Raw genomic sequence first — 9,051 nt, forward strand, 5'->3', positions numbered from 1 at the left:
AGGAGGGGTAGGCCTGTGAACAATTTGGTTATGGACACCAGAAAACTACGGTAAGAAGGGGACATCCAGGGCAGCAGGAATGACAATTCTTTGTCCCAGAGATATCTAATTCTACCTCTTCTTATGTGTGTAAAACTTTGAAGTCACTTCCCTGTTTTAGGAGTCTGTTTCTCATTCTGAAAATCAGAACCATAGTCTATTTTTATGCTAGTTTGATTTTGGGTGATAAAGATGGCAGATAAGGTGGGGGCTGAATTTTTACCCCCCCAGTTCCAAAGTCTTTATTGTTTTAGAAAAGATGATCCATCCAGTCAGTGGGATGAAGAGCTGTGTCCAGGAACCCCATCAGTAGTGCTGAAAAGGACTCTGGTTTCTACTCATACACCCAGTCATGCGCACAAGACTTAGAGTCAGTCAGTTCTTCCGGCTTAAACCATAGACCAATCTTTCTCAGTACTCTCCACTGAGTCCTTACCACGAATGATGTTCCTGCCAACTTGAATGCAGAAATCCCCACGAATGGTGCCTGGCTTCAAATCAGCTGGATTCGTCTCCTCCAGCATCACCCTGTTTACAGGACACTGAGCCCCTCCCAGACCATGGCTACCACAGGCCCTGAGTTCATGTACCTCACCAGCCCTGGGAAGAAAGGACGGTCTTTCAGGTCAATGTGATGCTGCTTTACATGTTCTTCAGAAGCCCAAAGGAACATCATGGCCACCAGGCAGAACCCCTTCTGCTCAAATCGTTTGATGAGCTCGTCCACCAGGCTGCGCTGCACACCCTCTGACTTGATAGCAATGAAGGTACGCTCGAGGTTGGCCATGGTCCAAGAGCCACGCCACTGGGTCAGCTGGTGTCTGTGATGAACGATGGGAGCAAAGAGACTAGCAGGAGTTAAATTTTTGAGACATCAACTCGCTATGCATCCCTGGCTTATCTGGTACTAGTTACAGAGCCCAAAATGGTCTCTCACTTAACAGCAACCATCCTGCCTCAACTTTGAGAGTGCCAAGACTACTCATGTGTAACTGTGTGAGGATCATAATGAGCTGACTGTGTGTAGAATTGTTCTCTTTACCGCAGATCTAGTTGTCTTGGGTTCAACGAGATACCCGCAGGGCATCCTGGACAGAGAACTCCGGAGCTGTGGAAACCCGGTGTGACCTCATCCGTGTGGCTCATCCCGTGGTCTGCTCAGATACTTTTGTCTCCACACAAAGGACCAGGTGTAAGGACCAGAGTGAGCCAGTGTCTTAGGCCTTTGGTGCAGCAGGCTCTGGAAGACGAGTTTCCAGATGGGGACCACCAGAATGATTCAGATGCTCCTCTCCCAATGACACAAGACAAAGGATGCATGTTAGCCCCTGGCATACACTAACCTTTCCAGGGCCTCCCTAACTGTGGCCTCTGGCCCGAGCCATGATGACCTCATCTGTTTCTATTATCGGTCTTAATGCCACTAGAAACGATCTAGCCCTCTCTCCCACTACAGGGCAGGATGCATTATCCCGATACTTGAAGCCAGATATATTTTAGAATTTTTATGTTCTCTGTGTTTCAGGGTTCAGTGCTTGCTGTTTTTGCTCCCCAACATTCACAACGAGGAACCTTCTACAGTCAAACATATTAGTATTACCTCTGTGAAACATAAGAATGGTCACCTTAAAATGAACTCACTGTAAATATTTCATGTCATCTCTGACCAGGCTTTACCATAAAATGCATTCAGGTCTTGTCAATATTAGCAGCCAGTGGGCTCTGGGACACATTCGGTTTTGGGGAGCCTTTGCAATTAGAGGATTATAGGTTAAGGACTGGGGTGCTTATAAAAAGAGCTGGAACTGGTACCTCCATTTCCTCTGTTTCTGTCCCTGTTTCCTACCCATTCCCAGGCATCTCATTCGCATTGCTCACACACATCCTTTCTAGCCTGTGCCAAGGGATGTCATTTGGAAGACCCATACCTTTTACTAGATTTACCACCTCGCCCTTTGCTTTTCCCACCCCAGGACTGAGAAGGTTATATGTCTGACAGTGGCTGGACGAATGCCCTGTTCTATGCACAGTCCCCTTTCTCCCCTCCTGACCACAGCCCGTGGGGTCAGTAAACCTTTATCTGATTTCATGTTAACTCACGGATGGATACCGATGGAAAGCAATACCTAACATCAAACCCCACTAGTTCTGATCTCCTCCTTCTGAACCATGTTCAGCCTCCCGACCAAAGGGACTGAGAGAAAGCAAGCGCTTACCTCACACTTCCATCTATCTCCCTTGGCTTGAAAGCAACCCCAATCCCAGGTGACTGTTTTCTTCGAAAACCCCTGAATCACTGATGACAGCACCCTGTGGCTTACTACTGATGCCAACTAGGACTTTACACAAGAGATTTACTGAGAGGACCTTTTGGCCTCTACTAATGCTTGTGACTGGGTAAGAGTAGTGGTCAAGGCTAAGAAGGGTTTGCTTATGAGTGTGGGTTTTGTCTCTCACCTGACAGTCACTCCTCCACTTGGCCTAGTTTGCCTTTTATTGGGAAGAATAAACAATTGAAAATACTCTCTTTAAACACTAGTAGCTAAGTTCAGAATCAAAGGACTAATTCTCAGCCCGTATTAGAAGCAGTTTTGCTGCGAACCACCTTCAGCTTGAAAGGCTTGTTCCGGAGGCCATGTGAAACCAGCCATCCTCTCATCCTCACCCTTTCCCTTTTTTCTACTCCTTCTCCAGTTCATCCTTCTCTACCGACCAGAAACACTGGCCTTGTACAAAGGTCTGCTGACTATTTTCCTCCATAAACTTTCCCTGGTGATTTTTCTTACCTATAGTCAGATGACTTAGAAAATGTTTATTTCTAGTCCAGACTCACTTCAGACTTGTGTATCCACTTGATACCTTTACATCTCTCCATGGGGGTCGGAATCCAAAATAAGGTTCATGACTTTTCCAACAAACACACACACACACACACACACACACACACACACACACACGCACGTATGCACTCATACACGCAGCTCTCAAGTTCTCTCTCTCTCTCTCTCTCTCTCTCTCTCTCTCTCTCTCTCTCTCTCTCTCTCTCTCTCTCCTGTAAAGAACATCATTTGATCCCCCTTACAAGCACGACACTCAGACACTCAGGTCTCTATAAATCCCCTCAGTCCTCAACTGGACCCGTTGCTGACTGTTACTGCTTTGCCCGCCCTGCTGCCCACCATGATTTTCAGCCCCTCCACCACCAATCCAGTTCAAGGTTTTATCAATTCTCAGTAAAATCTATGGTCTCATAACTATGGAAAAAGCAGAGACCAAAACCAAAAGGGAATGGAAGCCAACCCCTTCTATAGCACCATGAAGGTTAGGATAAATATTACCTAATTATAATTACCAGTTAATAAAATATTACCCCTGACAAGTTTGCATGATATTGTTTTATGCTACAACATTGAAAAAACCAAGGCAGGTTCTCAGCCCTTTAAGGCTTTGGTAAGAAAATTATTATGGGGAAGTCCTATGCCTAACTGACCACTGTGACTTTAGTCACATGTCTATAGGGAAATAATGGGAAGGGGTAGAGGGCAAATCCACTGTAAAACAAACCTGCTTTCTTAAAAACAGAGATTGGGTTCAGATATGAGAATTTGCTGGCTCCCACAGCTCAAAAACCCTCCTTGCCTGATGCTCTCCCAACACCTGTGAAGCCATGGAAACTCTTTCAGAAAGTAGATTTTGTGGGAGGACCCTAACCCAAGCCTTCACTGATTTACATGCAAGGACTCTGATTAGAATGGAGCTGCTTGGGGTGGGTTTGCTGTTTAATGCCATTACCTACAAATCTGATGCCTGTTATACATCCAAGGTCTCACCAAGGAGTAGAGTTTGAAGCGCTCTCCATCTGGATCGACCTCGTGCACAAACAGTCACAGCCACAATTCTGTGCAGTTGCTCTTACCTCCAGGGCTGCTCTGTTGTTAGTATTTCTCTCTCTCTCTCTCTCTCTCTCTCTCTCTCTCTCTCTCTCTCTCTTTTCTTTTTTTCTTTCTTTTTTGGACTCATTGGCTGAACAACCATGGAAGCCCGTTCCCATCGCTGGTACATACACGTGAACCTGGGCACATTAGGGAATTGACTGGCAGTAATGACCCCGACTCACAGGAGAGACAGCAGGAGCGAGGAGGCCGACAGCTCAGCCCACAGCACATTCTGAATATGCTCGGATACGTCTGTTTTTTAGACTAATGCTTCCTCTAGATTTGTTTCGGATCTCTCTCTCTCTTTGTCCTTTCATTTTCCCTAGCTACCTACTAATTATGGCTTCATTCCAACCAAGGAAACTGGCTTCCTCACATCCATTACTGAAAAATTGTTGCTGGATAGAATCTATTCATTCCATTACATCTGGTACAGCAACAAGCGTTATTAGGGAGCAAGTTTCTACTGCATTTTTTTCCCAAGATAGTTCCCCAAAGTCACTTTCTGTAGCTGCATCTATTTTAAGTACAGTCCTACTGTTGGCTTGAACTTTCTTTGGCAAAATCTCAGTGTAGGTTTATGTCTGGGGCATTAAAAAAAGAAAGAAGAAAGAAACAAGAAAAGAATAAACCTCCCGGAAACAAATGTGTTTTCCTACTAAAGATCACTATTTTACACTTTTTGGAAGTTAGCATCACTGTTAAGCACAGTGAAACTTTGATAGTTAGGTAGTTGATCCTGGTGAGAGAGTGTGTGCAAATCTGAGTATGTGAGAGCCTCATCCAGAGAGATGTATCGTGGTTGGGCTGCCCATGTGGTTAAAACTGTTTACCTCAAAAGGCATGGTCAGCAAAGGCTGGAACCCCTCATCGCAGACACTTTTAGCACAGCGTGAAACACTTTCTAGCTCTGGATAGTTAACATCCGACCTGGACAGACAGGTCACAAGACACACGGTGGCAGTCTGAATGAAACAGGCCAGGCTAGGTGACCTGGACAGAGCTCAGACGTGGTGTGAATGGAACTGAGGAGCCAGTGGGGGGCAGGCCTTGTGACTGTTGACAAGATATTGAGCCTCCCTCTCTGACATTTTTCTCTTCTGTGGTGGGAATAATAATTAGAAACTGCTTGTAGGCTTGTTTGAGGACTTGGTGGGCGTCTCAGTTGCTAAACTACTGCTGTGAAGAGACTCCATGACCAGGGCAATTCTTATAAATGAAAATATTTACTGGGGGCTTGCTTACAGATTCAGAGCGTTAGCATCTTCTTCTTCCTGTGGAGAACATGCAGGCAGGCCTGGTGCTGGAGAAGTAGTTGAGAGCTACACCCTGATGCAGAAACAGTGTTTGAAACCTCAGGGCTCATCCACAGTGACCAAGCTACAAGGCCACACCCCTCCTGGCAAGACCTCACCTCCTAATCCTTGTGCTAACTGGGGACCAAGCGTTCCAACATATGAGCTATGGGGTCTTTCTCATTTATAGCACCACGGTGAGTCAATACACAGGAGGTGCTGAACACTTGGCATATTGTCAGTATCCATTGCTAACTTCCCACCCACTGCCTTGCCTCAGGACTGTGGTTAGGATGAAATCGCTAACCCTGGATGGAAAATGTGTAACGTAGGATAGACAGGATCATCGGATGCAACCAAGTATGCCACTAATTATCAAGGGGGTATTTTTAAGTAGGAAGTTTAAGGTTTTGGGTTTCAATCCATATCTCCAGGTGTTCACAGGGTGGGGAGGGGGAGGGGTTCAGCCACTCCAGGTTCTCTGTTCCCACTGGTCTCCGAATAAAACTACAGCCAGAGACTTCCTTGAAATATCGGCAGCGGCGGCTTCTGGAGCAGGATGGATCAAGAAATCCCAGCCTGGACCGGGCCAGGCTCCATGCCTGCAGACCCTAGGCTACATAAATCTGGCGACTACGCCAGCAAAGTCTTTGTCCTGGATGGGCTGGCCCCTGGCTTTGAATGGCTTCCCCTTTCTTAGGGAACTAAACTGAACTTCAAGGACAAGCAGAAATCTTATTTACTTCCTTGATCACAGCCTGGCAACCCTAGCTATCCTTTTGCTCCTGGCCTGGGTGAGTTTGCCATCTCACCACAGCAGGCAGAGTCAAGGCTTGGGGACAGAAGAATCTAGCTCTACCTCCCCAGTGTGGTGGCAGGGGTTGATGAAGTGGATGTGCCTTTCAGCCCTTTTTGTTAGGTGTCACAGGACTCCACAGGCTGCTGCATCCACATATTCTCCTGTGGTCTGAATCAGGGGAGAAAATTGGGGGAGGCATGCTTAAAGCTTTCCTTCCCACATCATCCCTCTGGGGAAGACAGAATTTCTCCTTCCTTTCTTCCTTCCTTCCTTCCCTCCCTCTCTCCCTCCTTCCTTCCTTCCTTCCTTCTTGTCTTTCTCCCTTTTCTCCCTCTTTTTCTCTTTCTTTCTTTCTTTCTTTCTTTCTTTCTTTCTTTCTTTCTTTCTTTCTTTCTTTCTTTCTTTCTTTCTTTCTTCCTCTTTCTCCTCTCTCTTTCCTTTCTTTCTTTCCTTCCTTAAAGCAAATCCTCGAGACCAAAAAGAAAAACAACAACAAAAGACAAAAAAAAAAAAAAAAACAAAAACAAAAAACACCCAAACAACCCTCCCCAAGTTCCTCCAATAGATTACTTTCAATTTCCCCTCCCCCTCTGTATAGCCCTTGACGCCACCAACAGTGCCACCTAGTGGTCAAATACAAATTTGTCCCTTCATTCTGAGTAGGCGAGCTTTATAGAGAGAAGGGAATGTCCCAGGGAAGTAAATGAAAGAAAGGAAAGAAAGAAAACGTTATTTGGGGAGGAGGACTGTTCCTATATTTTCTTAAGAACACATTGAGGTCTAAAACCTGTTTTTCTCCAGTTTCTTTCTGCAGGAATTTACATTTATAAATGAACAGCCACTCTGATTTTATTATAATTTTAAAAGTTGCCTGCTGATGATCAGTATTTTACACTTCAGCACAGATAATCTACACTTCAGAATGTAATATTTTTATATAAGTGGCATAAAAACATAATATGTCTCAGACCTTACAACCACATTGCCTGGTAAAAATGCTGTATATTTTAATACTGAAATTAAAATGCTGTATATTTTAATGGTAGTAATCTCTCAGAGAAGGTAAGAATTTTAGCCAATGAATTTTTTTTAAAAGCAGAGGAAACAGTTGAAAGACTTCTTTAATGAAATCTCTTGGAGGTTTCAAAAAAAAAAAAAAAAAAAAAGAAAAGAAAAAGAAAAAGAAAAATCCTGAGCTCTCTTTAAATGTTTATTTTAAAAATAACATTATGTTCACAGGAAGCCATGGAATACCATAAATAAAACCTGTGCACTACCTGGCTTTTCTCAATAGTGACATTTCACAAGACTATAGTGTGCTGTCAAAGCAGGAAACCAACATGGGTACAGTTCATGGGATTTATTCACGTCCCACCGGCTCCGTGTGCACTCACTCTGGGTGAATATTGTTCTAGGCCATGTTAGTGAATGTGTAGATATACACACCAACACAGCTTTCATTTGCAGAGATCACAAGGACAGGAATTAAGCAAAGAAATGCCAATTTATATGACGTCTTCCAACACATCAGAATATGCAAAACACCGACTTTCAGTATGATAAGGATTAAATCAACAAACATGTTGGGCACCGAGCTGGCTGTCAAAGGCATTTCAGGGAAGGGCAAATTGCATTGCTCAGCCCCCAGTTTCTTTAGCCAAGACTTCCCTTGAGACAGACCCTCCAGCGGTCAAGGCCACCCTAGGCTCTGGGTGGGCCCAGAGTCACCGCTGACGGAGTTGGATGAAAAGTGGGCTTACCTTCTAGTTCCTTACCTCCCGAGGGATGGGTTTTACATCTTCAGTCTTACCTGTCTGTAGGTCTGCAGTATGTAGGGAAAGCTGCTTTATTGCGAGAAGCAAGGGCGGTCTGAAGCAGCTCCTCTGACCTGGGAGTCAGCCATGTGCTTGTGTCATCTTTGCTACCGAGTCCCTGGGATGCTTACGTGACCGTTGATTACCCTGGAGTCCTCACGTCCAGCCGAGGTAGAGTATGGCCAAAGTCTTTTCAGTGCTATCTTATAAAGTAAAGGTTAAAAGGTTTCTTAGTGGTATAGGATTCTAATCATTGAGTTGGCGATAAAAGTTAATTAGAAATGCTCCATATAATTTAAAATAGGCTTCTGTCTCAGAGCAGATGGTTTAAGGGCTGTGGATTCTTGTAACTATTCCTGGGGTATTTATTAGAAATATACCAAAGGTATCACTTTTTATCCTGTGAGTGGAGATCTCACTGATGAAGGACTTCTTGGGCTGTGTCACCTTTTAGAGCCACTAAACCCAATGAACCTCATTTGAGCTCTTCAGCTTGCCATTTACCGAAATGATTTCAGGTGTCTAGTTTACTAGATAAAAGTTTTAAAAATGCAGGTGAACATTTTATATTGAAGATTTTAAAAGATACTGACACATGGACAAAACTTCCGATGTGTGGACTGAGGAGCCGGCTTGGTGGATACAGTTTTGGCACCAGCCTTCAGATCCCAAAACCCACGTAAGGGTTGGGTAGGTACCGTAACCAGCCTGAACTCCTGGGAGGCAGAGACTGGAGGCTCCTGCAGCAAGCTGTCTGGCTCGAATTGGTGAGCTCCAAATTTAGGAAATGATTCTGTATCAGTGAATAACGTGGAGAATGACCCAGCAAGAAGACTGAAATCAGCGGCAGACTTCTACATGCATATGCACCACGCAGAAGTCCTCACGTGTGACTTATGTTCCATGCAAAGGGAAAAGACCTTCAATGACTTTGAAATGACATTTCTAGTCACCAAAGTTAACATTTATTTTAAAACATTAATATTGACAATCCCCTACCTCTGGGTATCACAAAATTTAAGTAAGAAGACATAGAATCAAAAAGGACTCATAGTCTAAGAGAGGATGTTCATTTTCAGATGGTTGGCCATTTTAAGAGATTTATTCACTCAGACAATATGTTTTAGGTGAGCATTTACTATATGCTAGGCATTGGAAAAATAACAAGA

General features: G+C 44.3%; 1 pseudogene across 1 annotated transcript; it reads right to left on the reverse strand.

The window, feature by feature from the left end:
- Positions 1-373: 373 nt before the first annotated feature.
- Positions 374-826, reverse strand: LOC308428942 (nucleoside diphosphate kinase B-like; annotated as a pseudogene). The gene has a single exon. The product of its transcript is annotated as a nucleoside diphosphate kinase B-like (transcript).
- Positions 827-9,051: the final 8,225 nt, after the last annotated feature.

This window comes from Micromys minutus (assembly GCF_963924665.1).
Source record: "Micromys minutus genome assembly, chromosome: 13".
NCBI lineage: Eukaryota > Metazoa > Chordata > Mammalia > Rodentia > Muridae > Micromys > Micromys minutus.